General features: G+C 43.9%; 1 long non-coding RNA gene across 2 annotated transcripts; it reads left to right on the forward strand.

Moving 5' to 3' along the window:
* Window positions 1-708: 708 nt before the first annotated feature.
* LOC146445434 (uncharacterized) lies at window positions 709-27962 on the forward strand. 2 transcript variants are annotated; one of them, XR_014855054.1, is made up of 4 exons: window positions 709-4301; window positions 5143-5278; window positions 26401-26470; window positions 27301-27962. It is a non-coding gene; the product is annotated as an uncharacterized LOC146445434 (long non-coding RNA). The 2 variants fall into 2 exon arrangements; XR_014855052.1 differs by lacking the exons at window positions 709-4301; window positions 5143-5278 and adding an exon at window positions 25700-25993.

Consider the following 27962-nt stretch of genomic DNA (forward strand, 5'->3'; position numbering starts at 1 on the left):
CGCAGGCTCCCCGGGCAGGCGGTCCTGATCCTTCGAGCCGCAGCCGGGCGGCAGTGGGGTTTGCCTCAGGGTCACCCAATCGGGAGAGGAGACCCCGGCGCAATGGCCAGTGCCAGCCGCGCGAGCTAGACGAATTGGGCCGGATGCCCTCAGAGTAAGAGCAGTCCCAGACAGGTGAAGGCGAGCAAGGCACCAGTTTATTGAGGAGAGCAGGCGGGGGAGGTGCGTCACTCGAGCCCTCGAGGCAACTCAGCAGGGAGTCCCGGTGCGAGGCACGAGAGGGGGTTCCCTAGCAACTGGGTTGCTGAGCTGAGCAGCCCCGAGCACAGGCAAGACACGACCTTTTAAGGGGGGCTACGGGGCTTCTCGGGGCGGAGATCAGGGGCGGGACCAACCGGGGAAGGGAATACATCATAGGGGGCAAATCAGGTATAACTGGGAGGGGAGTACAGAGAACCAATGGATGCGGGGCAGCAACAGAACATTCTGGGGGTAGGCGGCAACAGGGGAGGAGCAGGGGAGGGGACAGCAAACTTAGAACCAATAAACTTAACACAAACTTTTGGAGGGAGGGAGAGCACAGCCTACAGCCCGGCCTCCTCCGAGTCCCATGAGATGTTATCAGGAGAGGCATCCGCTTGTACGGGATGGAGCTCTATGTTTTGGGACTCGGGATCAGCAGCCTCGGGCTGCTGTACTACTACAGTCTTTCACAGAGATATTTAGCTTGTCTGTAATAAATCAGGAGCTCCTGATTTATTACAATTTGATTTGTCGGTGAGGAATCTCTTGGTTTCTTGACACATCAGTGCATCACCTAAAGGAGTTAGTCTGAATAGCGATGGTTTGGCAGGATGCTGAAAATGAAAAGAAAGGAGATTGAGATTAGTTGTTGGGGAAAATTCTTGTCTGTGCAGGTAGTGAGGCCCTGGCACAGGCTCCCCATGGAAGCCGTGGCTGCCCCATCCCTGGAAATGTTCCCGTCCCTGGAAATGTTCCTGGGCACGTTGGACACGGCTTTGAGCAACCTGGTTTAGTGGAAGGTGTCCCTTCCCATGGCAGGAGGGTGGAATGAGACGGTCTGTAAGGTCCCTTCCAACTCAAATCATTCTGTGATTCTATGATTAGTCTATGATGTGGAGGAGCAAAGGCATAGCAGGTTGCAATGGTAGGTACCCCTTTAATAGGAGAGGTTTCTGTGGAGGAAAACCATTTACTGAAACCAAAGTGTTTCCCATCTGATTTCTAGGGGTGCACAGAAAGAATGCAACTGAAGTGTAATCCAGTCATACAATTTTGCTAGAGCAGGGCAGATACTGACAGAAATGTGTCTGAAAATGAAACAATCATTGAAGATCAATTTTGATTCTGTTTTGTTTAACAGATTTTTCAAGACAGGGATTTACAGTTTTTAAATATTCTGTCAATTTAGGGCAGTGTGTATTTCCAAGGTGTATGTGAAGTATTTACCTTGGTTTCACCTGGCATTTTGGCACAATCTATATAATCAAGTAATTGGTCTTACAATTATTTTAAGTATTGCTGCTCAGATATAATTTTAGTGAAAATGGATTTCCATAACTTCTCAGCCTATTGTACTCTGCGAAAGCATGCTTCTTTTAATACTCACACTCTATTTCCTTTTCCCATGAGCAGAATTCCTGCTAGAAACCACTATTGCTTTGTGGAAAAGGAGCATGTATAATTTTGTCTCCTGTACTGTAATTTCTGTCACTATCCACAGAAATCTGGTATCCACTTGTTTGGCTGCTGATGTTGTGCTGTAAAGAAGTAGAGGAGCAGAACCACTTAAGGATTCTAGGTGCAGCTATCCTGTCCTCCACACTCAATTTCTGTGCAACAGCGCAAATCTCAGAGTGGCCAGAAACATCCCAATTACACTTAAGCAGAGGAAAATAAATCTCATTATTGGATTTGTTTCAAGAAATAGTTGCTAACCTAGAATAACAATAGGTGTTATCCCGAAGTAGGCTGAACGTACAATCATTTCCAGACCTGTAATGCTCCCTACTTTCCCTAAGGAAAATAGTTCCAACAAAGGATAATAATCTCCCCAACATTTTGCCTAAATGTAATTAGTGAGACATCAGAAAAACAAATGGAGTTGGAAGTTTTAAATACATTTACAGCAGTCTCAAAATATGTGCATGTTCTTTACAAGCTTTCTTTACTCTGAAAAATAGCACTGTTAATAAAATAGAATTCAATGTGCATGTTCCATAACACAGTAATTATTCATTTTATTATTGCCATATTGTGCAATTTTTCTAATTATTTTCCTGTAGCAAGCTTGTCTTTTTCTTAAAATCATACCTATGTGTCTTCTGGTTTAGCTGGCAAGAGTTATCCCCGGAAGTGTCATTGCAGGCCATGTGGGTACTAGTGCAGTTTTTCAGGGAGATTGAGAAGCAGCAGTGATAGAGCAAATTACAGTCCCTGTAATCCCCTATTCATCTGTTTGATAGTGTCCCAGAGTTAAATATATCAGTGAGTAAACTGGCCATGTGACTGCTTGCGTGATCTTAGAGGATACTCTTGTGTTGTATAAGGCTCCCAATGCTCCCTATCTATGTTAGCTGACATAGATACTGTAGCAATAAATTTGTTTCCTAGTTGTAGAACTTGGGTTGCAGAATAAATGATGGCTGCTATCATCCCCCAAGGCCATCCAAGCGATCTACAGACCTTCCACAAGCCCTCATGTCCACAGACTCCACCGGAGCAACGCTATAACAAGTTAGAGATGTTTTTTTTTAAATAGTTATTTTACATAGTTGTCTGCAGGGCTTTCTTCTTGCTATCGTGCCATGCTCTGAGCCTGGCACATGGAGTCCCAGCTGGAGCCCAGGCTTCCCTTGCAGCACCCAAGCGAGGGGCCTGTGGCAGCTCCACCTTTATTAAAAGGTACTGAGGAATGCTGATTTACATTTAAAAACTGAGATCCCTGTGAAAGCCAGTGCTGGAGGCAGTTCAGCTCGTCTGCCAATAGTTTCAGGTGTCTCACGGCATCTTTCACTGAGAGGGGACTGCTGAGTCTCTTACCATCTGTGGCAGTCTACAATTGGAGCTGGGAGCACACACACCACTGTTAGAGTGAAAATGCAGCTTCTGTCACCTCTTCATCCAGCAAACGTCTGAGGATCTGGGCAAAGGAGTGTCTTTCCTTGCTCCTGGAAGAATCTCTAGGAGATCAGCAAGAGAATACCTTTGGCACGGCTCCCAAGCCTCAGGGTGATTTCTTAGCAAGTAGATTTTGGTAACCAGGAGTCTTCAGCATCTATTGTCACCAGGACATGGAGACTGAGGGGAAGAACTTCTCACCAGGACCTTGGGTATTTTTGTTCTGTCTTACTCCCAGAGCACCAATTGAGCCTTCGTAGCTGTTTCCTACTGAAACATTTCCTGGAAGCTCCTGGTGTACACAGACACTTCTGTACAGTAAGCACTTGCTGTCTTGGTGAAGGAAATATACTTAGAACTACTGAAAATGGGTTTGGGTCATTAGGGAAGTGGGAGAGGGATGGGGAGATACATGAGAAAGGTCAAGGGCACCATATAATTGGGAGTGTATTGCTGTAAACTTGTATAAATTCTGTACCAGAACTAAGCCTAGATGGAGTACTGGTCTTCTCCATCCCCTCCTGAAGTGATGTCAGGCTGAGCAGGTTCAGGCCAAAGGGCTTTGTGCTGCTGACTGAAGGAAGTCTCACACAAAGCATGGAGGAGAGCAGACTGCAAGGAGTCTCATGGTGTTGGAGAGTTTGGACCTGTGCCCGTTCCAGCAAATCCACCATCACACAGGCAGCTAACTAAAGGCACACTTTACCTCCTTCCTAGGCTGGGGGACTTAAAGGTAAATCATCTGGTTTAGTAGGTCAGAGGCCACTTCAAAGACTACAGCACCGTTAACACTACATGTTGTACATATCCTGAAAAGAGTATTCACGAAGAAATAGGATCCATATGGGCACATCCTTACTGGTGAGCACATCCGGCTGAATAACAGCCTTGGGAAGAACAGTCTGCAGAGATCAGGCTTAATTCTTAATTTATAGCATCGAACAGCTCTGAAGAAGAGGGAGGGATTTGTAGGAAGTACAGTATAAAGTGGACTATGCTATGACATGCATTTTTTATTTTTTGTGAGGTTTGCTGCCTTTGATTTGGTGTGAGGCTTTGGACTCTAGGAACAAGCAGGGTTATCGTGGTCTGGCCTGAATTCCTCCCTGGAAGAAAGAGACAGATGATATCATTGTTGGCGTTGTTTGGACATCATGAAGGTACTTAAATGAGAAAAAATATGGGTTTAATTCCTTTTTTTTAATAAAAAAAGTAATGGAAAGCTATGTATGCCAAGAACTTCACTGATAAAAGTCTTTACACTCTGGAGAACTCTGCCTAGTGAATAAACACTTATAAGTAACTTTCTGTTTAATTTTTTTTTTGTTTGTGTGTGTGTGTATGTATATATAATATTCAAAGCCAGATGAAGTCACTCCTTTGTCTTGTGGATGTTAACATTGCTGAGCAATGCTTTAAGAAGAAGCATGGTCAGAGTGAAGGGCACACAGCTTATTCCTGGAAGACTTTGTCCACATAGCTGCTCCTGAGCCCTGTACCCTAGTATCCAAGCACACAACTGTTTAATTAGGAAAAGACATGAGCCTAAACATGTGCTAAGTATTAGATAGTTTCTACTTCACTCTGTAAAGATTAAGTGGAAGTGTGCAACTGAGCATTAACTTGGAGACTTTTCAAGTTCACAATACAAAAGTACGCTTTTGTAAGTACACTTTTTTTTCCAAACCAGTGTTGTGCATAAGGCAGGAGCTTCAGAGATGGCAAAGAGCTTGGCAGGTGAGCAGAGCTCTCTAACTGCTCTTACAAACATTAATCCCACAAGTATATCACTGTTGCAGAAGATGTCTTTATTGAGAAGCCTGTGGCTTCGGTGTTGGCTTTGGCATATGTAAAGGCACCTGTCTATGTGATTGTAAAAGCTGGACTTGGAAATAACATCAGGTGTTCCTGTATTTTCCAGACTGGTTCACATGCTTATTCTAGCAACAAGGACAATGGAACAGAATCACAAGTCTGATCCTGATTCTTTGCACTCTTCAGGCAAGAAGACATTACATCTAGAACCTGGATGCAGTTTCCCATCTGACAGTGCAACCTTCCTCCTGGGAAACTTCAAGGACAAAAAGTGCTGAAAATGAGGACAGAGCCATTTTCTCTCCGTTTTTGCTTCTCCAAGGTAAGCATAAGCTCCGGGAAACCTTGCTGGTGTGGTCCTTCAAGTCTTACCACTCTTTTCTTCCAGCAGTGACTGATATGCAAAGGGCTGCAAGGGGGACAGGTCTTTTTCCAGGTCTAGGTGCTAATTTTCTGTACCTGCATGGCCCATAGTTTTGTCCCCAGCTTGCTTCCCTTTAAGGTCATGTGTTTCAAAGGTCAGTGTTCTTATTTGTTCTCTGTTTTACATTTTCTGTTAGAGACATAATGAAAGGCTGTAGGTTTTAGACATTGTTTAGCACTACCCCTCTCTGTGGAAAGGAGATTGAAAGTGGTGTCAAGTTGGGCATGCACAGTCAAAGGCAGGAAAAAGCACAGATTTTGAAAATCTCCATTTGGGAACAAAATTCAGCATCTGAATAGAGCACTGGGGCTGTCCTTGTTTAGCTACATTTCATTTCATGTCCCACGTGACTTTCTGTAGATACTGTGAAATTTAAATATTTCTAAAAAATTTCAAAATTTACCTTTTTGATATATCCACTTATTTTAATGATGGATTGGAGAATAGAAAAATCCCACTGTACTGTGTTTCTGCTATTCAATATTACACATGCTGTATTTTTTCCTAATTTATGCCTTTTCATTTCCCCTTTGTAAATTCAGGCCAACAGTACTCCATTTTCTTTGTCTACAAAGCAATCTTCTCAATTTCAGTTCACATGTTGATCAGTCATTGCTTCTGATCTTCACAAGACTTTTTTCTATTCTGACCAGGATATATTTGCAAGATGTATTGGGTCAGGTTTACTGTTTAAATAAACAAACCCATAAATTTTCTCACCTAGCACTTTGCTTTTCCCCTCATCCTAAAATGATGCTTTTGTGGAACACAAATGTAGAAAAGTGGCAGGTTCCTCTTCACTTTTCTTCAAATACCAATGTTCTTCAAATATTAGGTAAAGATTTGTGCTTTCCTCCTGTAAGCTTGCCTGTGCAGGGAGCTACACTTTGAGGAAAAGCGTGGTTATACATCTCAAACCGAAGAAAAAAATGTTCTAGGTTTTACACTCGCATGTCTCTTTATGTTCTCTGCTCTGGCTCTCAGCTTTTAAAATGTTGATTTGTATCATTATGTGCCACTCCCTACTACTCTGTATGAATGGTAAATCTTGCTTAGCATGGCCTGCTTTGGTGTCATACAGGTCTCTGGTCTTTGTAGGCACTTCACCCTGTGCTCTCCCATGGTCCAAGGAGACTGGGAACCAGGAACCTGCAGTTGAATCATTGAATCGCAGACTAGTTTGGGCTGGAAGGGACCTTAAAGATAATCCTGTTCCACCCCCCTGCCATGGAGGGACACTTTCCACTAGACCAGGTTGATCCAAGCCCTGTCCAACTTGGCATTGGACCATTCCAGGGATAGGGCAGCCACAGTTTCTGTGGGCAGAAGGCCAGGGCCTCACCACTCTCACAGCCAAGAATTTCTTCCCCATATGCCACTGCCCTCTGGCAGTGAGAAACCATCACCCCTTGTCCTGTCTCTCCAGGCCCTTGTCCAAAGTCCCTCTCCAGGACTTTTGGAGCCCCTGTAGGCACTGGCATGGGCTCTGAGTTCTTCTGGGAGTCTCCTTTTCTCCAGGCTGAGCACTCCCCACTCTCCCAGCCTGTCTCCAGACCAGAGGGGCTCCAAATGTGATATAACTTTCCAGAACAACTTTTGAAGATTTAATTGCAGTATCTGGGAAGTCTGTTCTGAAGCACACATATTTCAAGAACTCCAGGAAATTTGCACATATGAAATCATTTTGCATTTACCTCAAATCTCACCTGTGTAGAAACCAAAGTTTATTTTCCCACTTTGCATTCTGAGTGAGAAATTATCACTGCCATATTTTTCCTAGTATAGGGGTTTGGTTTTTGTTCTTCACAATTTTTTTAATACAGGAAGGAAATGTAGGAATGTCAGGTCTAAGGTGACTGCTCTATAGTGCAACACACATTTTAATTTCCCATAGGAAATCAACCCTAAACTGTTCAAATACCAAAAACGTTTTTCCCCTCCCCCTGCTGCTGTAACACTTGTTACTTATCTATAAAAGTAAGCAAAGAACCCCCAATCTAGACAAAATATTTCCCCACTGCTCCTCTGAGCCTTCACTCTAAATCAGATGAGAAATGTAATAAAATAAAAAAACTGAACAAAACAAAAGATTTAATTTGTCTTTATTATGAAAATGAGTTTGACCACGTACAGACATATAGACAGTATTCTTCCAAGCTTCTCAGCTGAAATTTTCTCTAAATTAGGAAAATTATGTGTGAATTGCATTGTTTTCCTGAATGGTTCATTCAGGTGGAATGCAACTCTGCTTTTAAGATGAAATATTTTATTTTGATGATATCTCACTACAAAAGTTGGTCTTAATCTGTCTTCAATTTAATCCTGAGAGGGTTAAAAATTTATAACATTTTGTTTCACAGCAGGTAGTGACTTTTTGTTTTAAAAATATCTTTTTTTTTATTATTCAGGATTATTGTTAAATCAAAAATACCAACTATTTTATAGCTCTCTTTCTAAATTTTTTCTCAGCCCAAGAGAAGTTGTAAAGTCAATGATATATCCAAATATCCCCCCAAAAATTGCAAAACTGCATACTCATAGCTTTTTATGTCTTTAGCACATTGAAATATCTACTATGCAGCAGCTCTGGGACAAGCAAGGAATGCAGGACACATTTTTATCTGATCTAGCACAACTCTTACATGTAATGTGACATTACCAAATTGTCTGTAAATGAAAATCCTAGTGGAGCTCTGCTCAGCTCAGCTCAGGAATCACAATACTTCAGGAAATACTGAATTGCTGGAAATAAATTAATATGTTTTTGTAATTAGATTAACATGGGAGGCAGGTTTCTGAGTCAGCTCTAGCCATTTAATAATTTGAATGGATGTTACTCACCTACTCACCTTCTTTACACTCACACTCCTGTCTCCAGCCTGTTCCCACCTTCTTTCTGCAGAGGAGCCAAATTTGGGTATGTTGGTGGAAAGAGGAAGATGTGAAGTGGAACAATTCAAACACCACTGTGTTGAAGGATAACTTGCAAAGCAAGGCCACGGAAGCCTGAGAAACAGCATAAATGGAGTTTTTATGCACAAGCTAGTTTATGTGACTGACTCTAAGGTGCCTTTCCCAGGAGATAACGGAATGTAAAGAGCCAAAAATGTGAGCATCATGAAAGAATGTTAAACAAGATTGTGTTGGTTTGAAAGCAAACCAGTAGGAGATCACAAGTCAAGATTGAAATTAAAAATAAGTGAAATAATACAAGGAAAAGCACTGACAAAGTCAGATACAACCTAACACCCTGTTAGGGTGGTAGTAGCAGTCCAACTGAAGTAGTCCAGTTGAAGCGGTGATCCTGTGAAGGTCTAGTCTCCAGCTGAAGATCCAGTAGTAGCTCTGGTCCTCTGGGAACCCAGTAGACAGGGCTAGCTCAGGCAGTTCCAGGGCCAGGTTATATCCAGGTGGGAACACCTGGCTCCTCCCTCTTCGGCAGAGCATCTCACAATGGGATGAGATAAGTCCATGAGTCACACGGTGGGTCTCTGATGGCCCATTGCCTGTCATGCGGGGTGGGTCGTTAGCAGCTGGTAACAGCTAACGGATGGCCCATTGTCTGTCATCCGGAGTGGGTCATTAGCAGGTGATGGCAGCTAACGGCCCACAGCTGGTGGTAATAGAATACTTAACTACATCTATATTGTAACCTAGGACAAAGATAAAGCAGTTACCTAGACAGAACCTTAACTAATACTTAGCATGATAAAGAGCCTCAGCCAATTAGAAAAGTAGATTAGGGCATGAACTTAAGCTTTTATCCAATTATATGTACCAGTGTATCACGTAAACAGTGCTTTTTGTCTATAATAATGCTTGCTTCCTGAAAATAAAGTGACATGACACTGATACTTCTGTGAAGGTGTGTGTTATAGTATGGATCGACCCCCAACTCCGCTGTCACTGTGAGAGGAGACAGTGCTGTCAGGGAGAAGTTGCTTAAATAACCAAAGCTAAATGGAATGAATTTCCAGGATTCTTCCTCTGCCAGTGATCCTTCCTTTTCCACTGCTGACAAAGCATGAATCCAAATTGATGCTCGTGTAAGGAGGGGCACTCCCTTTAGTTTTTATGAATACAATAAAATGAACATTCATTCACCCCAAAGTAACTCATCCCTGCTACCCCTTCTCTTTAAGTATCATTTGTCTTGTTTCTGCTGTCTCTTGTCATGCCAGATCTGTAAGATTCTGGGGCTAGAGACATTGTTCTATAGCACTAGACAGGGCTTTGCGAGACCTTGATATAGCATCCTCTTTCACTGCAAATTTTTTGTTACCAGATGAAGGTTCTAATGCCTTCAGATATTTGATAGCTGGGCCTTATTTTATGAAAATAAATAGATCAACTGCACAGGCAATATTCCAGAAATGGGGGTCATAAATCTACATGGTCTTTTGCATACAAAACAAAGTGAGTCCAACTGTGTCCCTAGCCAACTAGGAATCCTGGCCCTCTCTTCTGCAGGAGTGTGCATTGATCCAGCTATGGCTGCCCCTTCAGATATGAGAAGTGCACCCCTCCCCACCCACCCCAGGGGTGCATCTTTTGTCTCTTTTAAATACCAATCAGTCTTGTCCTGGAAAGCAAACTGTGTCTTGGGCTGATCCCACAGTGTGGGCAGGAAGGTCAGGGAGGGGGTTCTGCCCCTCTGCTCTGTTCCAGCGACACCCCACCTGGAGAGCTGCCTCCAGCTCTGGGGCCCAACATCAGAATGTTGTGGAGCTGCTGAAGCAAGTCCAGAGGAGCCACAGAGATGCTCTGAGAGCTGGAGCACCTCTGGTCTGGAGACGGGCTGGGAGAGCTGGATGTGTTCAGCCTGGAGAAGAGAAGGCTTCAGAGAGAACTTAAAGCCCCTACCAGTGCCTACAGGGGCTCCAAGAGTCCTGGAGAGGGACTTTGGACAAGGGCTTGGAGAGACAGGACAAAGGGTGAATGGCTTCTCACTGCCAGGGGGCAGGGTTGCATGGGATATTGTGAAGAAATTCTTGGCTGTGAGGTTGGTGAGGCCCTGGCACAGGTTGTCCAGAGAAACTGTGACTGCCCCATCCCTGGGAGTGCTCAGATGTTTTTTATTTTTGTGGCTTTATCCCATTATGGTTGAAAAATTACTGGTGATTCTCTTTGTTTTTTTTTTTTTTTGTACACAGTGTTGCTCTGTGATCACACAGGACTAGGGTAGGAAATGGGAACAGAGGTGGGGACTGCTGGAATGACAGAAGAATTAAGTTAGTTTGGGATTAGCGGAGCCAAAGAAGCTTCATTTCATCTTCACTTGTGTTTCCAAGGGGAGCTCACCTGTGTTGTTTCTCTGTCTAATAAAGGGTAAACTCACACCCAGCTGTGTACTCTAGCAAGGGGAACTTCAGAGTCTCTGTCTCTTGTGGCTCTGCAGGACCCATCTTCCTTCCCCATATTGGCATGAAATTGGCTAGTTGGTTCAAAGTTTTATTGGAAGCTTGATAAGCTCCCTCAAATAGCCCAAGACATTTACAGGGTTTAAAAAACTGGTTTTCTTTTAGAAACTGGGCTAAAAATATCAAGTAAAAGAACAGTATATGTAAGAGCATGCAAAACTGTTATCACCATTTCTGTCTGGCAATTTAGTATATTCTAGCAGAGAAGCAGTGTAATTAGTTTACATTTTTTTTCCTGCTGTAAAGGCATATTAGGATTCTTTCAGGTTTTAAATATGATACATGTGCTAGGACTAGGTAGCTTACTAAAGACTAGAACATGAGCCTTGCTGACTCCCAATAAGCAGCTGAAATAGAATTTTTTCCTGAAGAATTCAGTCTTGCAGCCCACTCACACAAGGACTCACTGCAGTGTGACCAGTGTGATTCTGGTGCAGGGGTTTTGTCCCTGCATGATTGCTTTAGAGTCGTTCTTGACACTGGCAGCCCAAAAGGACTCCCAGGCTGCTGACAACATTTATCAAATGCAGCTGCTGAGGAAGGATGCTGATTGTAGGCAGCCCATAGTATGTCATGGAGAAAACATTTCCTTCTTCTATGCTTTCCAAGTCACTGAGGTCCTTCTGTGCAAACAGAGACAATGCTAAATTGCTGCTTGGCAGCCTTCAGCATGGCCCTATGGAACTGTCTGCAGAGAGCCACCTGCATTTAAATAAGAGCCACCTTCTTTGTGTTAATCTGAACATGCTCAGGACAAGTAGGGATGTGCAAGGAAATCCAGAAGGGAGAGCATCTGTCACTGACAAATGCATCCAGATTTTATAACGAGGCTGGTGATGAATGCCTCCGATTTTAACTGGTTAATCTGCAGTTCCCTGCCCCTAGCTGTATGTTTATGGACAGTGACTTTAAAATCAGGTGCCATTAAAATGTCTTCTTCTTTCATATAATTTCAGAGTTTTGAGTATTTCAGCTGTTCTGGGAAATGGTGGCAATGGGAGACCATCAAAGTAATTAAAAAAATCGTAATAATTGTTTTTACTGGAATACAAGAAGCCTAGAGAGGGACTTGTGACAAGGATGTGCAGTGACAGGATGTCTTTGTTTGAAAAACAGGTGTCTGCCAAGGAAGGTGGGAACCTCCCTTGGAATGGAGAATATGATCCCCCTCCTTCCCTCCAAATTGTTATAATTTTGAAATCAAGGGGCTTTCAGGCAACGATATGGAGAAAAGGAATAACAGTTCTTTACTAGTATTCATAACAAGGCAAACAGGCAACAACAACAGCAGCAACAAACAAAACCAGAAACCCAGTAACAGCCTTCTCTGGGCTGTGAGGCACCTTCTCCTGTGGTGCAGTTACTATCACAGCCGGCAGGGGTGCTGTTGGCCCCTGGTTGGGCAGGGCAGGTGTGATGATTCCCCCGCGGCTGCAGGGGGCGCTGTGGCGCGAGTTCAGTCGTGCCTTTCACTCGCGCTGGGATGGCGGGCGGCCGGGGTGGTGGAACGGGCTGCAGCAAGAACCTCTGACTGGCGGCTGGGGTGGCAGGGCTGGCTCACCCAGGGTAGCAAGCAAGACTTAGCAGGAACTCCGCAACTGTGGCAGGAGCTGCGGTGTGTCCTGGCATGCAGGGGGGTGCAGGGTTACAGTGTAACAGAAAAAGCCTGAGGCGGCAGGAAAATGGCAGGGCTGGGGAGCGGCAGCTGGGCTTCTGCGTAGCAGCTGCGGCATGCATCTGGGGAGACGTGCCCTCCAGGAGGGGGAGGGGGAGGGGGCGTTGGGGTCCCGGGTTTTCCCCTGAGAGACCTGATTGGATGGTCAAGGTCCTTCCTAGTCAAATTGGGTGTTAAAAAGGCCCCAGTTCAATGGCTGCTCTTAGGAGCAAAGGCTCACCCACAGTAAGGAAGGAGCAGTGCAGGGCCTGGCTCTGGCAGTGGCAGTGAATTCTCCCACAGTAAGTAGCAGCAGTTCACTCTGTCCCCTCCAAAGCCGAGAGAGCTAGCAGCTGCGCCCAGCCCCTTCCTCTGCCTCAAGTCTCCAGGTATTTCTGCCCCACCAAGAGAAAGCCTTCAGATAAGAGAAGTGCACTCCTCTCCAAACCCCATGGGTGCATCTTTTGTCTCTTTTAACTACCGATCATTATTGTCTCTTAGCGACGGATGGGACAAAATTCCCTAAGAGGAAGAAAACAATGGGAAAATTCTTAACCTCCAACATAGGATGAAAGTGAATGGCTTTAAATTGAAGGAGGGTAGATTTGAATAAGAGATTAGGAAGAAATTCTTGGCTGGGGGGTGTTGAGGCCCTGGCACAGGTTGTCTGCGGAAGCTGTGGCTGCCCCATCCCTGGCCAAGGCCAAGTCCAAGGCCAGGTTGGACAGGGCTTGGAGCAACCTGGTCTAGTGAAAGGTGTCCCCTGCCCATGGCATGGGGTAGAGCAAGAGGAGCTTTTAGATCCCTTCCAACCAAAACTCTTCTGTGGTTCCATGATTCTATGAAATGAAATACTTGCTTACCTGCTCTGAGTAAATGGTTGTCTACTTCAATACTCATTTCTAAATACTTTGACAAATGGCCTGATTTTGAAAGTTCAGAGGTTGTCTTATCTCTCTCTTGGCCTTTTTTGGACTGACTTTTCATGTTATTTAAGTAGTGAAAAGCAATACCTTGGGAGCAGGAATTGATGCCAAAGAGCGTTGTAAAACCTATGAGTCTTCTGCTATCTGGCCAAGTGTTTTCCTTCATCTCGTGGGTTGACGCTGTGAAAGCAAGTACAATAATGATAAGAGAAGGAAAAGGTTTCTGGGAACAGCGGCCAAGTCTGTCCAGAGGAAGTGCTAAGAGCTCAATTTGCTGTGGATTTCAACTCTTCAGGTTTGCACTGAAATGAAGTATTGAGTGACAATCCACATTCACTGGTACCTACATTAGAGCAATATTATGGAGAAAGAGATCCTCCCAGTTCTGTGAGCTAAATAGTTACTTATTTTGTGTCTTTGCCATTCCCCCCAAAAAAAGACATGCTGGACAGTTCCTCCATTGTTTTTTGTTGGTTTTTTTATTCTGGGAAATGATGGGCCTCTTTGGTTTGCAGCATCACCAAAATTGTCATTCTCACTAAAACTGCAGGCCAGTATCCTTCTGCAGACACTGACCAGACTCAGCACTGTTATAAATTGGGTCTCAATAAGTCAATCAGAGACAATTCCAATTCAGTAATTTGTAATTTATTCAAGCAAGCGGATACAGGTCAAAGCATCGCTGGGCGGGCTAGGCAGGCTCCTTCGCTCTGCCTAAGACACACCGCGCAGAAGTTTGTGTGTGCTGAGGTTTTATGCAGTCCCTTTTTCCGGGTTACGTGTCATTTGCTGGAGATAAGGCTGTGTCTGCGTAGTCTGTTGCTGTTGCTAGAGGGTCCGCCGCTGCCTTCCGAAAGGTCGTAGTCACGTTCACAGCCTGCCCTGTGGCTAGCACAGGTTTTTCCCATGAGAAATTTTCTTGTGTTTTATAAATAAAGATAAAGTTTGGATGTTGTTGGAACAGTGTCTCAGAACTTGGACAGTGCAGGCCTGGCCAATCAGGCCTGGGGGAAGGCTTCTGACTGACCAATCTGGGTGACTTTTGAGAACTCTATATATGTGATGAAATCAAAACAATAAAGGTCATTCCTTCTTGCCACTGAGAACTGGTGCCTTCATTACTCTGCTAGCTGCTCAACAGCGACACCTGCCCTTCTTCCTAAACCTTGCAAGTTTTGTATAAGCCTTGTGTAAACAGGATGCTTAAGTTCTGCTTATGCCAGCAGGAGGTCTTTGGCCCGTGGGGGCCCTGTTTTCCTGTTACGATTTAGAGAATCAATCCTTATCTATCACAATCCTCCCTTTCTTTAATACCATTTTGTTCGCTAAATCGCTTTAAGGCCTCTCTGCTAAGGATCAGTTCTTCGGCCATATCATATTCTTGCTGATCGGGTATTATCTCTAGTTTAGCCTTAGCTAGCATTAGGTGTGCTGCTTCCAATCTTCCTTTAACTATACTTAAAAGTTGATTGAATATACATGGTCCAAATGTAAGTGTCAATATTAGTACAACCAGAGGTCCCGCTAGGGTAGATAACATGGTTGTAAGCCACAGGGATGTATTGAACCAGCTTTCTGTCTTGGTTTGAAAACAAACCAGTGGGAGATCACAAGTCAAGATTGAAATTAAAAATAAGTGAAATAATACAAGGAAAAGCACTGACAAAGTCAGATACAACCTAACACCCTGTTAGGGTGGTAGTAGCAGTCCAACTGAAGTAGTCCAGTCGAAGCGGTGATCTTGTGAATGTCTAGTCTCCAGCTGAAGATCCAGTAGTAGCTCTGGTCCTCTGGGAACCCAGTAGACAGGGCTAGCTCAGGCAGTTCCAAGGCCAGGTTATATCCAGGTGGGAACACCTGGCTCCTCCCTCTTCGGCAGAGCATCTCACAATGGGATGAGATAAGTCCATGAGTCACACGGTGGGTCCCTGATGGCCCATTGCCTGTCATCCGGAGTGGGTGATAGCAGCTAATGGCCCACAGCTGGTGGTAATAGAATACTTAACTACATCAATATTGCAACCTAGGACACTTTCATACCAAGTCCGGGTGTTTTCTCTTTCTCTTTTGCGTTTTTCTAATCTTTTACTGAGTTCAGACATAGCATCTCTCACTACCCCTGTGTGGTCAGCATACTACCTGCAGAGCGGTAAATTTTTTGTTTACAAGAGATGCTATACCTGTACTGGCTCTAGTAGCTCTTAAAGCTAGCAATGTTGTTATGGTTTGAGTTCCCAGTGTCAATATAATTGTACTTAGTAGGTGATGTACACCCTTGAGGATACCATCCTGTGGAAATATGTTTGTCACTGTTCCTAGGAGTCCAACTTCCTGCTACAGTTACACACTCCCAATGTGCACAATAATAAGCTGTTGGTTGATTACAGTACTCAAGACCAGGATTTGAACTTGGGCACATATAGTAATCTGTAGTACGATTCGGATACTAGTATGGTCCTAATGACCTGACTGGGATCTGAAAAGTTGGGTTTCCCACAGTAGTTTGTGTTTGTATGATGTGTTGATCTTCCCATCGGATCAGAGACCATTTAAACAGTTCATGAAGATGATGGCTAGCGCCACTCATGATACATTTTAACAAAATTAAGCTACACATATATATACATCGTGTAACTGATGGTCCCATGGCTGAACGTGTACTTCTTACCTGTATTTGATACCCACTTTGCTGCTTGGGCTCTTGAACCCTTTTAAAGTCCTTCCAAGACTTGGGGCAGCTCGGTCCAGATCTTTTCATAGTCCCACGGCCTGTCTTTACTCTCCCAGGTTCGATCCCTCTGCCTCGCCCGTCGACTCGGTTGCCGCGAGCCACGGGGGTCACCATCTTCTCGGCAGCAAGGATATTCCTCGGGGGGCTCTGGGGTAAATGATCTGTTTTTATAACTGTCCCAGTTTTTATGTTTAACCACGGGACCATGGCAGGGTAAGTGAGCCACATTTTTTTTTCTACAGTCTCCTCCAATGATTTCTGCTACTATCGGCCTAGGTTCATTGGAGTGGTAACAATAAAATTTAGGGCGAATCCCATGGAGGTAAATATCCCACCATTCGGGCGTCCCCTGTAGTAATCTCCCCAATTTAACAGCCAATCGTAACAAATGCTCGGTTTGCTTACATTCTGCTTTATAGCAGGTTGGGCAGACCTCCATAGGAGGCCTTCCCTTGGTGCAATGGGTCCACCACTTTTCTCTACATACTTTGCATACAAAACATACAAAGGGATAGCAATTACAATTAGGGGTATTACATTTGACCACATGGTCCCAAGCATAGCAATCACAGGGTAAATCATACTTAGGGAAAACTCTAATGGGGTATTTCAGGTGTACAGTAACAGGGTTTATGCACTAGAAATTACAGTCTCTTAAGTCTTATCTTCAGTTCCTCGGGGCGTTCTACGACTTTTCACAAGGGGTCTCTGTTGAACTTCTTTACTTGGCTGGCGTGAGTCCAACCCTTTTCGGTGGTCCGGACTGCAGATTCTGTGGTAACACAACATAGGGACCTTCCCATTGAGGGGTTAAAGATGCCTCTTTCCAGGATTTTGTTAAAACTTCATCTCCAGGCTGGTATGCATGTATCGGCATCCAGAGAGGTGGTCTTTGTACAGCTAACCCCTTTTGTCTCAGCTTGTCCCGTCTCCCCGCCAGGTGTGTAATGTAAGTTTGTAAGTGAGTGTCTGATACAGCGGGATGATCTCTAGGAATTTCTAAATCAAAGGGCGTTCTATATAACATTTCATAGGGAGAAAGTCCTATATCTGTACGGGGTTGTGTCCTAATATTTAATAGAGCTAACGGTAAACATTTAACCCAACTCATTTTTGTTTCAAGCATTAATTTAGTCAATTGTTTCTTAATTTCCCCATTCATACGTTCTACTTTTCCCAAACTTTGTGGATGCCAAGGGGTGTGATATTCCCAATTGATACCTAGAGCGTCTGCCACAGCTTTTGCCACCTTGGACACGAAATGGGGTCCTTGGTCTGAGTCCATAGTTTCAATGAGACCGTATCGTGGAATAATTTGTTCTAACAATACCTTGGCAACTGTTTGTGCAGTAGCTCATGTTGTTTAAATGGCTTCCACAAAATGGGTTAAGTGGTCTACCATTACTAGTAGATATTTGTGTCTTCCTACTGCAGGTAATTCTGTAAAGTTTATTTGAACATGTGAGAATGGTCTATGTGCCAATTCCTGTCTCCCAGGCAATCGTTCTCTTAGTTGCTGTTTATTTACTTTCTGGCAGGTTACACATCCCATGGTTACTTGTTTGGCCAGATTATATATCTTTATGCACATATATTTATTAGCAAAGTGATCTACTAAGGCTTGTATTCCCCAATGAGTCTTTTCATGTAATCTCCGCAAAACCCGCAGAGCCATAGCTTTTGGTAGTACTTCCCTCCCATCTGCAAGGACCCACTTTTTTTCTGAATTCTGTGTCACCCCTGTTTGTCTAAGCTTTTGCTCCTCTAGCGTAGAAAAGCGTAACAACTGAGGTCTCTGGGTTTGACCCTCTTCTTCATGTACATAACACCATTCCTTATGGGGATTATCGCATGTGCAAACCAGACCATCGCACCTAAAATCTTTCCAGCAAGCAAAGCAGGGGAATTTCTCTAAATCATCTTTACATGTTGCACAAAGCTCGCGTGGGTGTTTCTTGTGGTGAGAAAGCAAAGCAGCTCGTTTTGCTTCCTCATCTGCTAGGTTATTTCTTCTTGTAGTTAAACTTAACCCTTTTTGGTGCCTTTTAACATGTACTACAGCCAATTTAGTTGGTTGTCGGAGTGCCTTTAAGATTTCTTTAATGAGCCTCTCATGCACTAGTCCCTTACCCTGGGAGGTTATTAGGCCCCTTTCTTCCCAAATTTTTCCAAATGTATGTACCACTCCAAATGCATATTTGGAGTCAGTGTAGATGGTCCTTATGTCTTTTCCAATTATTTGTAAGGCTTGTAATACAGCATAAAGTTCACATGCCTGAGCTGACCAACTTGGGTTTAAGGGACCTGATTGGAGTATTTCCATGGTTTGTCCGTCAATGATGGCATAGCTGGACTTACGTTTACCCTCTACTACCCGTGAGGACCCGTCCACAAATAATTTAATGCCGTCTTCTAATTCTTCATCTTCTAGGTCAGGCCTAATCTTTGTTTGTTCTTCTGTGGTTTGGAGGCAATCATGTAATAGCACATTGCCGTCGGGTACCCCATACAAAAATTGGGCCGGATTTTGTACTGAGGTGGTTTCTAAAGTTAATTTAGGAGACGCAACCAGAATTCCTTTGTATTTAAGCAATCTGGCCTCTGTGATCCATTTTTCTGCCTTTTGGGATAAAATACTCTGGATATCATGAGGGGAGACAACTCGCAGTTCTCCTCCAAAGGTTATTTTGAGGGCTTCCTCTAACATTAGTGATGCTTCAGCTACTACTTGGAGACAAGTAGGCCATCCCTTACTAATGGGAGTCTAACAATTTAGATAAATAGGCCACAGGCTTTTTACTTCTGGCCCAGTCCTGAGCCAAAATACCAAATGCAGTCCCCTCCTCGGTATTCACAAATAAATGGAAGGGCTTGTGGATATCAGGCAAGCTTAACACGGGTGCATTGACCAATTCTTTTTATTTTTTCAGAGCCTGAAATCTTTCCTCGTCTGCTGGAGACCATTTAAGGAGTCCATCATGGGCCAATTTTTCATATAGGAATTTGACCTTTTGGCTGTAATTCTCAATCCATTGTCTACAATAGCCAAATAATCCCAGTAATTGTCGAATTTATCATTTTGTTTTGCTGTTCATTAAAGGCCTTAGTCATATTTTGTCCCCTAGGGACTGATTCTTTAATGCCTTGGACTATGATCGTCCGCAAGTCCTGCATGTGTGCCTGATCGTTTGCATCTTGATTATTCCAATTGGGCCGCTGTAATGGCCACTTCACATTCCCAATCAGGCCCTGAGGATGGTTATTTTCCCAAATTCTCATACCGGCTGTTCTAATCATCTTTCTTTCTTCTGCCGTAAAGAGAATCCCCAAAATAGACTGGTGTTCATCCCAGGTATAAATGTTAGGACCTAGGAATTGATCTACTCTCTCAGCAACCCCCAATGGATCTTCTAGAAGGTGACCCATTTCCTTTTTAAATTCTCTTACGTCCCCTGAATTTAAGGGAACTGCTATGTACCCTATACCAGGTGCCTGACCTCCCCCTGGTTGGTTTACCATCCCCATGCCAACCTCTCTGAGTGGATATAGACCATTACGCGCCCTGCTGCGTGTGATGCGTCTACTAGGCTGAGCAGGCTCCTTATCCTCAGATGACTGATTAGTGTCATCTTGACGTAATAACGGGGCTGTTGGTGCATTCTGAGGTGGCGCCGGAGTTGGTGCTGGAGGTACATATGGAGGGGGCATTTCCTCTGAATTCCTTTTCTTAGGATCTTTTGTTTTAACACAAAAAGTCCTGCCTCTCGTATCAGGGTAATCCAAAGGGCAGCATAATCACTTTCTTCCTGATTAAAAGGTTGTTTGGAATTTACATACAAATTTAAAGCTTGACACATAAAATCCTCAAACGACCCAAATACTGGTCAGTACAAAGGGTCGGTCTGTATCTGTTTTCCTCCCCAAACTACCATGCAATAATTTATCATTTTACTTTTACTCTTACCCCTCGTACGGGGGTCATCCGCCTAATATTTAATCAAAACCCCTAAGGGACTATCGGGCGGGATATCTGGGAGTTTTGTCTGGGGCTCCCCCCTCATGGATTCAGAGGGCTTGCTTTTCCTCTGACCCATCTTCCAGAGTGTCTTCAGTCATACACACACTCGCGTCCTCCCAGTCGTGGCCCAGTCCCTCGCGGGATGTGGGAACCGCACTACAAGGGAGTCCACATTCACTTCGCCAAGCTTTTGGTGTCTCACACACCACACTGTGGGATAACCACCCCAACTGAATGGATACCCTGTGTTCTCTTAACCTGAACACATACTCACACATCCTGCATCTTCGTCCGGAGCTTCGTGCACAAAGATTATGGGGTTTTCCTTTGACCAGTATCCGAATTTAGGTTCGTCGGTTAGGGCGTCGGAGCAGTACCCCCGCAGGGCCGTTAAAACAACGGGGCGCCTCCCAGTGAGGGGTCTCCAGCGAGGGACCCTATCCGAGTCACGGCACCATGTTGTTATAAATTGGGTCTCGATAAGTCAATCAGAGACAATTCCAATTCAGTAATTTGTAATTTATTCAAGCAAGCAGATACAGGTCAAAGCAGCGCTGGGCGGGCTAGGCAGGCTCCTTCACTCTGCCTAAGACACACCGCGCAGAGGTTTGTGTGTGCCGAGGTTTTATGCAGTCCCTTTTTCCGGGTTACGTGTCATTTGCTGGAGATAAGGCTGTGTCTGCGTAGTCTGTTGCTGTTGCTAGAGGGTCCGCCGCTGCCTTCCGAAAGGTTGTAGTCACGTTCGCAGCCTGCCCTTCTTCCTAAACCTTGCAAGTTTTGTATAAGCCTTGTGTAAACAGGATGCTTAAGTTCTGCTTATGCCAGCAGGAGGTCTTTGGCCCATGGGGGCCCTGTTTTCCTGTTGCGATTTAGAGAATCAATCCTTATCTATCACAAGCACCACGGGGAAAACCACAAACATCTCTTCAAGATGTATTATAAGGTGAGATGCCTGAAGCAAAAGCTTTGTCCTGGCTTCTTCCTTCTCCATGGTAGCTTGAAGTTCAGCCACACATTAAGCCGTAGGTCTTTATAGCCTCACTTGAGATCAACACTACTGATTGCAGCTTTGGATAGAGTTTTTATCCTTATACAGCCGATCTTTGAAGGCTGTTGAAAGAAAGCAGGACCCAGAATATTTACTACAAAAGATGTAGCCACTAATATTAAAATGGCTCTGAGCTGCAGAGACACTGGTTGTCCTCAGGTTACTGCCTGCCTACACAGAAGGACTGCAGGAGTTAGCAGGCTTGGAGACAAGGATTTGACAGGGAAGGCAGGAATGTTCAGGGTGGAAGAGGGTTGTTGTCAACAGGGTTGTTGTCAATTAGCACTAGAGCAGATCATTAGAAAGCAGAATGGATTCTTCATGGTGTGAAGGCTTCAGAGTTAAATTAGATATTTTTCTGTTGCATGGTGCTCCAGCTGGATGCAGAAGCATTAGCAGAGGGAGGGTGGCTGTAGCTCCCTCCAGCAGTACCCTGCATTGGGGTGCAAGCCCAGGGAGAGTGGGTGTTGTTTGCTGCTTTCTGCAGGGATCTTGCAGTCTGTGTTGCACAGCTCAGGAGAGGGGACGACAGCAACTCCTTCCAAGGTGAGCATCCTCCCCAGATTATTCTGGGTGATACTTCCTTGTCCCTGTGAAAGGCAGGTCTTTTTCGTTGGCACAGGCAATGTTTGGCCGACTTTCTGGGTCTCCTCATCTGCAGTTGTGGTTGCAGGTGAAGGAGACTTTCTCTGCTGGCTGTGACAAGTCAAAATGAGAGGAGGAGGAATGATAGTGAGAGGACCAAGATATTCAGCAGAGCACCTATGTGCACAGCTGAAAGGCTGCAGACAATTTTGATTTGCCCCAATCGAGCCCAGAGACACTTCAGAGACCAAGTCAGAGAAGTGGGTATTTGCTTTATTTGGTGCACTGGGTGTGTGGGAATTGTTTCCACCAAACACACACACCTCAGTACCCCCAAAGACACAGTGTTATAGGTAAAATGCATGAATATTAATTACATTCCCCAGAATAGGAGTGGCTATACAAATCAGTTCTCGGAAGTCATTAATATCATTAGCATGTGCATCATGCATGCTCTGTATGTCCTGGTGGTCTTTGGAGACCCCCAAAGACCCCTCCAGGATGAAGGTTCTTCATGAGATGATTCAGCGGTTTCTGTGCTGGTTTCAAATGCATGCTTGTACATCTTAGCTGATAAGCCATCAGGCCAGAGCTGTTAACCTACATTCACTCCACAATTTGAATTTTAATTAGAGTTCGGCCTTCAGCCCTGGACAGGTGACCATACTGGTGGAAGGTGGCAAAAGCTCAAATAGATTTGGGTTTTCTATTTGACCATTCCTTTCTCAATTTAAAAGTGGTCTTCATTGGTTTGCTTAATGGATTTGATGTGAACACTACTGGTAAAAGTGGTGTTTCTCTTTGCAACTTAAAATGTTGGAATCACTCTCCCAAAAAATATGACTACAAAAAAAAATCACTACCAAAAAGTCACTACCAAAGTTGAAAGGGTAATTAAAAAAAACCCCTCATATCTCCTTCTTTTTCTATTGCTTCCTCTAAACCTTTTAATGTTTCATAGCTGTCAGGGAATCACATTAAATATCTGATTTCAACTGTTTTGAAGATCCCTAACTGTGTCTTCGGCCCAACCAGCATGTGATTAATTGTTTCAGTGTTTCACTTTGCAATGCCTAATTGACTTCAAAGCTTAAATTTGATTTTCCAAACTGAGCCTGCAGTTTACTGGCTTTCAGTAAGCTAAAACAGTTAATGTTGCAAATGAGTCAGGGTAGAACCATGATCATAGTTGGGTACCACACACCAGGTGATGAGTAGAGATTTGCTAATTGGATTCTATGCTGCTTACTTTAGCTCTTGATTGCTTACTTTAGGCATTGCAGTACTGAACTTTGCTAAATACCCATTAAAATTTGGGCCCCAGGCCTCTCTTGCTTGAGCAACTGTTTAGCTATTGCAGCAACAGTCTTCCACTATTGGTCAAAGGTCTTTTGCGAGATGTGCATTGTGATAAGGATTGATTCTCTAAATCGCAACAGGAAAACAGGGCCCCCACGGGCCAAAGACCTCCTGCTGGCATAAGCAGAACTTAAGCATCCTGTTTACACAAGGCTTATACAAAACTTGCAAGGTTTGGGGAGGGAGAGAAGGCTGCGGATGTGACTACAAGCTTCCGTAAGGCAGTGGCGGACCCTCTAGCAACAGCAACAGACTACGCAGACACAGCCTTATCTCCAGCAAATGACACGTAACCTGGAAAAAAGGGACTGCATAAAACCTCAGCACACACAAACCTCTGCGCGGTGTGTCTTAGGCAGAGCGAAGGAGCCTGCCTAGCCCGCCCAGCGCTGCTTTGACCTGTATCTGCTTGCTTGAATAAATTACAAATTACTGAATTGGAATTGTCTCTGATTGACTTATTGAGACCCAATTTATGACATGCATGAACCCTGCCTAGAATTCCTACCTAGACTTAGACTACCTAGTCCTAGACAGTGTTCACATCTTTCCTCTGTCATTTGCAGCCTTCTGTGGATTAACCATTATGGATTTGCCATTGTCTGGACTGCAGAATAAATGCAGAGTAAGGACTACAGATTTTAATGATTATAATCCTGATAAGACAAGAGGGAAAGACTGAAGGAGGGTAGATTGAGATTAGGAAGAAATTCTTGGCTGTGAGAGTGGTGAGGCACTGGCACAGGCTGCCAGAGAAGCTGTAGCTGCCCCATCCCTGAAAGTGTTCATGGTAGGTTAGACATGGCTTGGAGCAGCCTGGTCCAGTGGAAAGAGTCCCTGCTCATGGCAGGGGGTAGAACAAGATGATTTTTAAGGTCCCTTCCAAACCTTTCTGTGATTCACTGCAGGTAAAATGGCAGTATTTCCTGCTTAACTAAGAAATTTAATTTTGCCATTGCAAAGGGGGGGGGGGGGGTGTTTGTTTGTCTGGTTTTTGTTTGTTTGGGTTTTGTTTGTTTTTTTGGGGGGGAGTGGTTTTTTTGTTTGTTTGGTGTTTTTTAAGTAGCTGCCAAAGCATAATTGTGACTGGTTTGTGTCCAGTGAAGAGCTAACTTGGACTAAATGGAACAGCTGCACAAAGATGTTCAACATAATCAGTAATGTGACTTTTTAAACAAGACCCAGTGCCATCACGGCAAAATACAAAAAGCTCTTAACAAAAAACATATTTGAAAAGAACAGATGTAAAAAAATCCTTGTGAGCTGTATAACAGGATCACATCAATCAGTCCAGCAGCAGTGGCGTATAGAAACCTTCACACATGAGCAACAAACATAACCAGAACCAGACACAATAGTGATATGTCCCAACTCCTCAAAAAGAAGTCTCACTCTGAGAGTCAGGGTGAACAGCATTTTGGGAGGCTGAGGATGTTGGAAAATATATCAGGTTAAAAATTTTGTATAACCTTAGTCAAAGGTTTTGTCCTTACCCCAGGAAAAGGAATTTTAGGTTTCTTTCAGGGCATTGTTCTACCAGATGAGGTCTGATGGACTCAGCAAATCAACAGACTGGGAGTGACCCCCGAAGATAACCAGAAAGATAAAGGCCATGAACAGAACATCCTCAGGACATGGTGGCTATCACAAACAGCTGCTCCAGATGCCACCTCCAGCAGGGCTGAAGACATCCTGGCCCAGAAAGGACTGATAAGAAAAACTGAAGAATGAAGAATCTAATTAGCATCAGAGGCAAGGAGATTTGGATCAAATAAGAGATGGAATATCGGGAGTTTGCTCAACTTTAGACCAATGAACACTGAAACCCAATACTTTCCTATGTATTTTTACTGTATAAAATATCTGAAAAATCGAGTAAAAGCTATGTGTCCTGAAATGATTCTCTCTGCACACCCGGGCTATATGTGGATGAGATGATTTCTGTGGTACATCCTGGCCAGAACAACATCCTGGCCAGGTAATAAGGTAATGCCTTGACTCTCTAACATTAAAAATGTTGTTGGAGGGTTTTTGTTTTTCCCACAGATTCTGTGACAAGGACAGGCAGAAAACACAGTAGTTACAGTGGTGTTTTATCTCCCTAAAGCTGAGGTTTGGAGGAAATAGGAAAGCATAATTTCATATATTTTTTCAACAGATCAGTTAAAAATATAACATTGAGCTCTCAACCAGTCCTTTTTATGTATGGTAGAAGGTGATAATCAAGCTATCCAAAGAAGGAAGCAAAGCTTCAGTCCAGTATTTTCCCCTGTGTATTACAATGTTATTTTGCCACTAGATGACCTCACAGAGCACAGATGAGCTGCTTTCTATGGTAGGCAGGAGAAACCAAGATGGAAATCACGCTGTGACAAAATCTGCTTATAACTTTAATTCTAGGAGATTGTTTTTGATTAATAATACTTCTTTACACAGAGTCAGTGAGAACTTTCTCATCTGCCTCCTTTTTTCAAGTGTCACAGTGAGATTAAGACTCTTGCTGTCAGCCATCACTGGTCCTATTTCAGAGCACTTGTTTTCTACTCTGACATTTTGATTCTTGTCTCCAAGAATTTCATCTCCCTGGTGGTCTCTTTGCTTGTTTCCAGGGGGTTTGTTCTCCTTGGATCTCATATGCACAAGTGCTGTAGACTAAGAGCAGCTCACCACTCTGTTTCCATTCATTCTTGACAGAACTGAGAAGCTTTCAACACCAAATGACACCTTCCCAATCTCCGTGTGTTCCCAAAACAGTTCAGGACAGTGTCCAAATGCAAGGAAGTTCCAGGGATGTTCAGAAGCCTATCACAGAGGAGGAGCTTGGAAGAAAATATCAGAGTTCATGTTTTAACAGGCTTCCCCCAAGATAATAGTGAGAATTGGAGTTCTCTCCCTTTTCCATTATTTAGCTCTGTATCTCAGTAACAATTATCAGAAAGGAAGTGCTGTACAGGATAGGCATGGCTTTGACAAACAACTGTATGATATAAATTCTAGGACTGACAAAAATGGTCAGTGTATCTTCTGAACAAACATGGCAGCACACTCAGCCTGAGGGTAATACCAGAAGCGGCCAGACGAGAAGGTGGGATCCAGAGCTTGGGCTGGTCCCCGAGGCTGATATGGCATCCCAAATAACAGACCTAAGAATGGGAAGATGTGTTTTTTTACCTGCTCCCACTAATGGAAAAGCCGTGCCTAAAACTGATGCGTAATTGAATGCAAAGCCATTTTTTATTTTCCTCATTTATTCTCTTTGCTTTCTTTATTATGATTCAGGTCAGCAGCAAAACTTGGTGTAGGACTGAGGGCTGTTCTGAATTGCAGAGGACTACTTTCCCACTCTGGGGTAAGGTAATACAATGAACATTTCCACTTCTCAGTTTCACCACATTAAAGCAGAGAATAGCAATAATGACCCAAAGAGCTTGTGACATTTAAATGCTTGGCAAGTCCTGGGGGAGAGAGATGGCACTGTGCTGCATGTGCTTCTATGGCACACCAAGGAAGAAAACCAGTCAGGTTTTATGTGCAAATCGAGCTCCAGCATGGAGACTAATTCCAGGAATCAAATAGTCAAATAACTTTCAAAACCCCCTGCTTTAAACCTCGGATTGTATCCATAGAATTAAATGGCTTTATCTGTGCTTTGTCCTAGACAACTGATAATGCCCTTAGCACTTAAGAGGAGTTACATGGAGACTTTTTCCTTTATTTGAGTCTAGCTTAATTATCTAGTTTGATCTAAGTCATCATCTGGCTCATTGACTTTCATCTAGTGGTTCTTACAACATGCTCCAAAGCCTGTGGGTGCCTCGACTCCTCTGATCATAGATGGATACAGGATGTTACAGCCCCAGGCATGAAGACACCAAATTGGCTCATTGCTTCATTAAATTAAAGCAGAGAGAAAAGCTGGAACTCAAATGGGGATGTGACACACTTTTTCTAGTCCCTGTTAGCTCATCCATCCCATAGCTGATTCCAGACAGATGCTGATATGACAGATGCTGATTCCAGGATATTTGAATGCCTGGTTTACTGACAGAAGGCCATAAGCACAACATAAAGGGAAAAAGACTTGGGACTGAGTTTTTTTTTAACATCTTCCTTCTTTTCCTTATAAATAATATAACCAATTAGGTTTTCTTTTCCCTCTTTGTCTCTCTTTCCTTCTAGGCAACATCTGAGCTCAATCTGAGCCCTTGACCCTCACTCCTGTGGTAAGATTGGACTGAATTGGATTGGACTGTGTTCACTGATGAGGCTGTGGCACCATTGCTCTTTCAAGCAAATCAAACTCCCTGGATACATCTATATTAGTAACCTGCACAGGTCTCAGCTGGCCATACTGTTAAATTTTATGCATGGTGCCTGGAACAGCTTTGGCCAGTCCCAGTCTGTAATTGCACAGGCCAAACAGCCTTCCTGGTAATGAGAATGGATGTAACCAACCTGTTCTTAAAGAAACAGCGATTAATGATAAAGGTATAGACCCTTCCATCTCATCTGGCTGTCAGGCCAGGGGTGAGACCTTGGCAATGCCCATTTTTGCTGGACAACTGTGATGCTTAAATGCCTGTCTTTGAAGATGTTCTGCTAAGATGAGCTGCAGGTGTCACAGTTTTTCTGATTGTTCAGTTCTGTCCCTTCCTGCATATTGAGTGTATTTAAGAACTTAATCCTAAAGCTGTCAGGGGAAGAGTGGAGAAAGAGCAGAACACTACTTATTGGATCACTTTTACTTGGGGATGATGTTTCCAGCTTTCCAAGAACACCTTGCATCTCGTGGCTTTGCTTAAAGCATAAAGTCAAGGAGTTGGCAGCAGTTGAACAAAGTC

Source organism: Lichenostomus cassidix, chromosome 1 (assembly GCF_008360975.1).
Source record: "Lichenostomus cassidix isolate B80296 chromosome 1, HeHo_3.0, whole genome shotgun sequence".
Lineage (NCBI taxonomy): Eukaryota > Metazoa > Chordata > Aves > Passeriformes > Meliphagidae > Lichenostomus > Lichenostomus cassidix.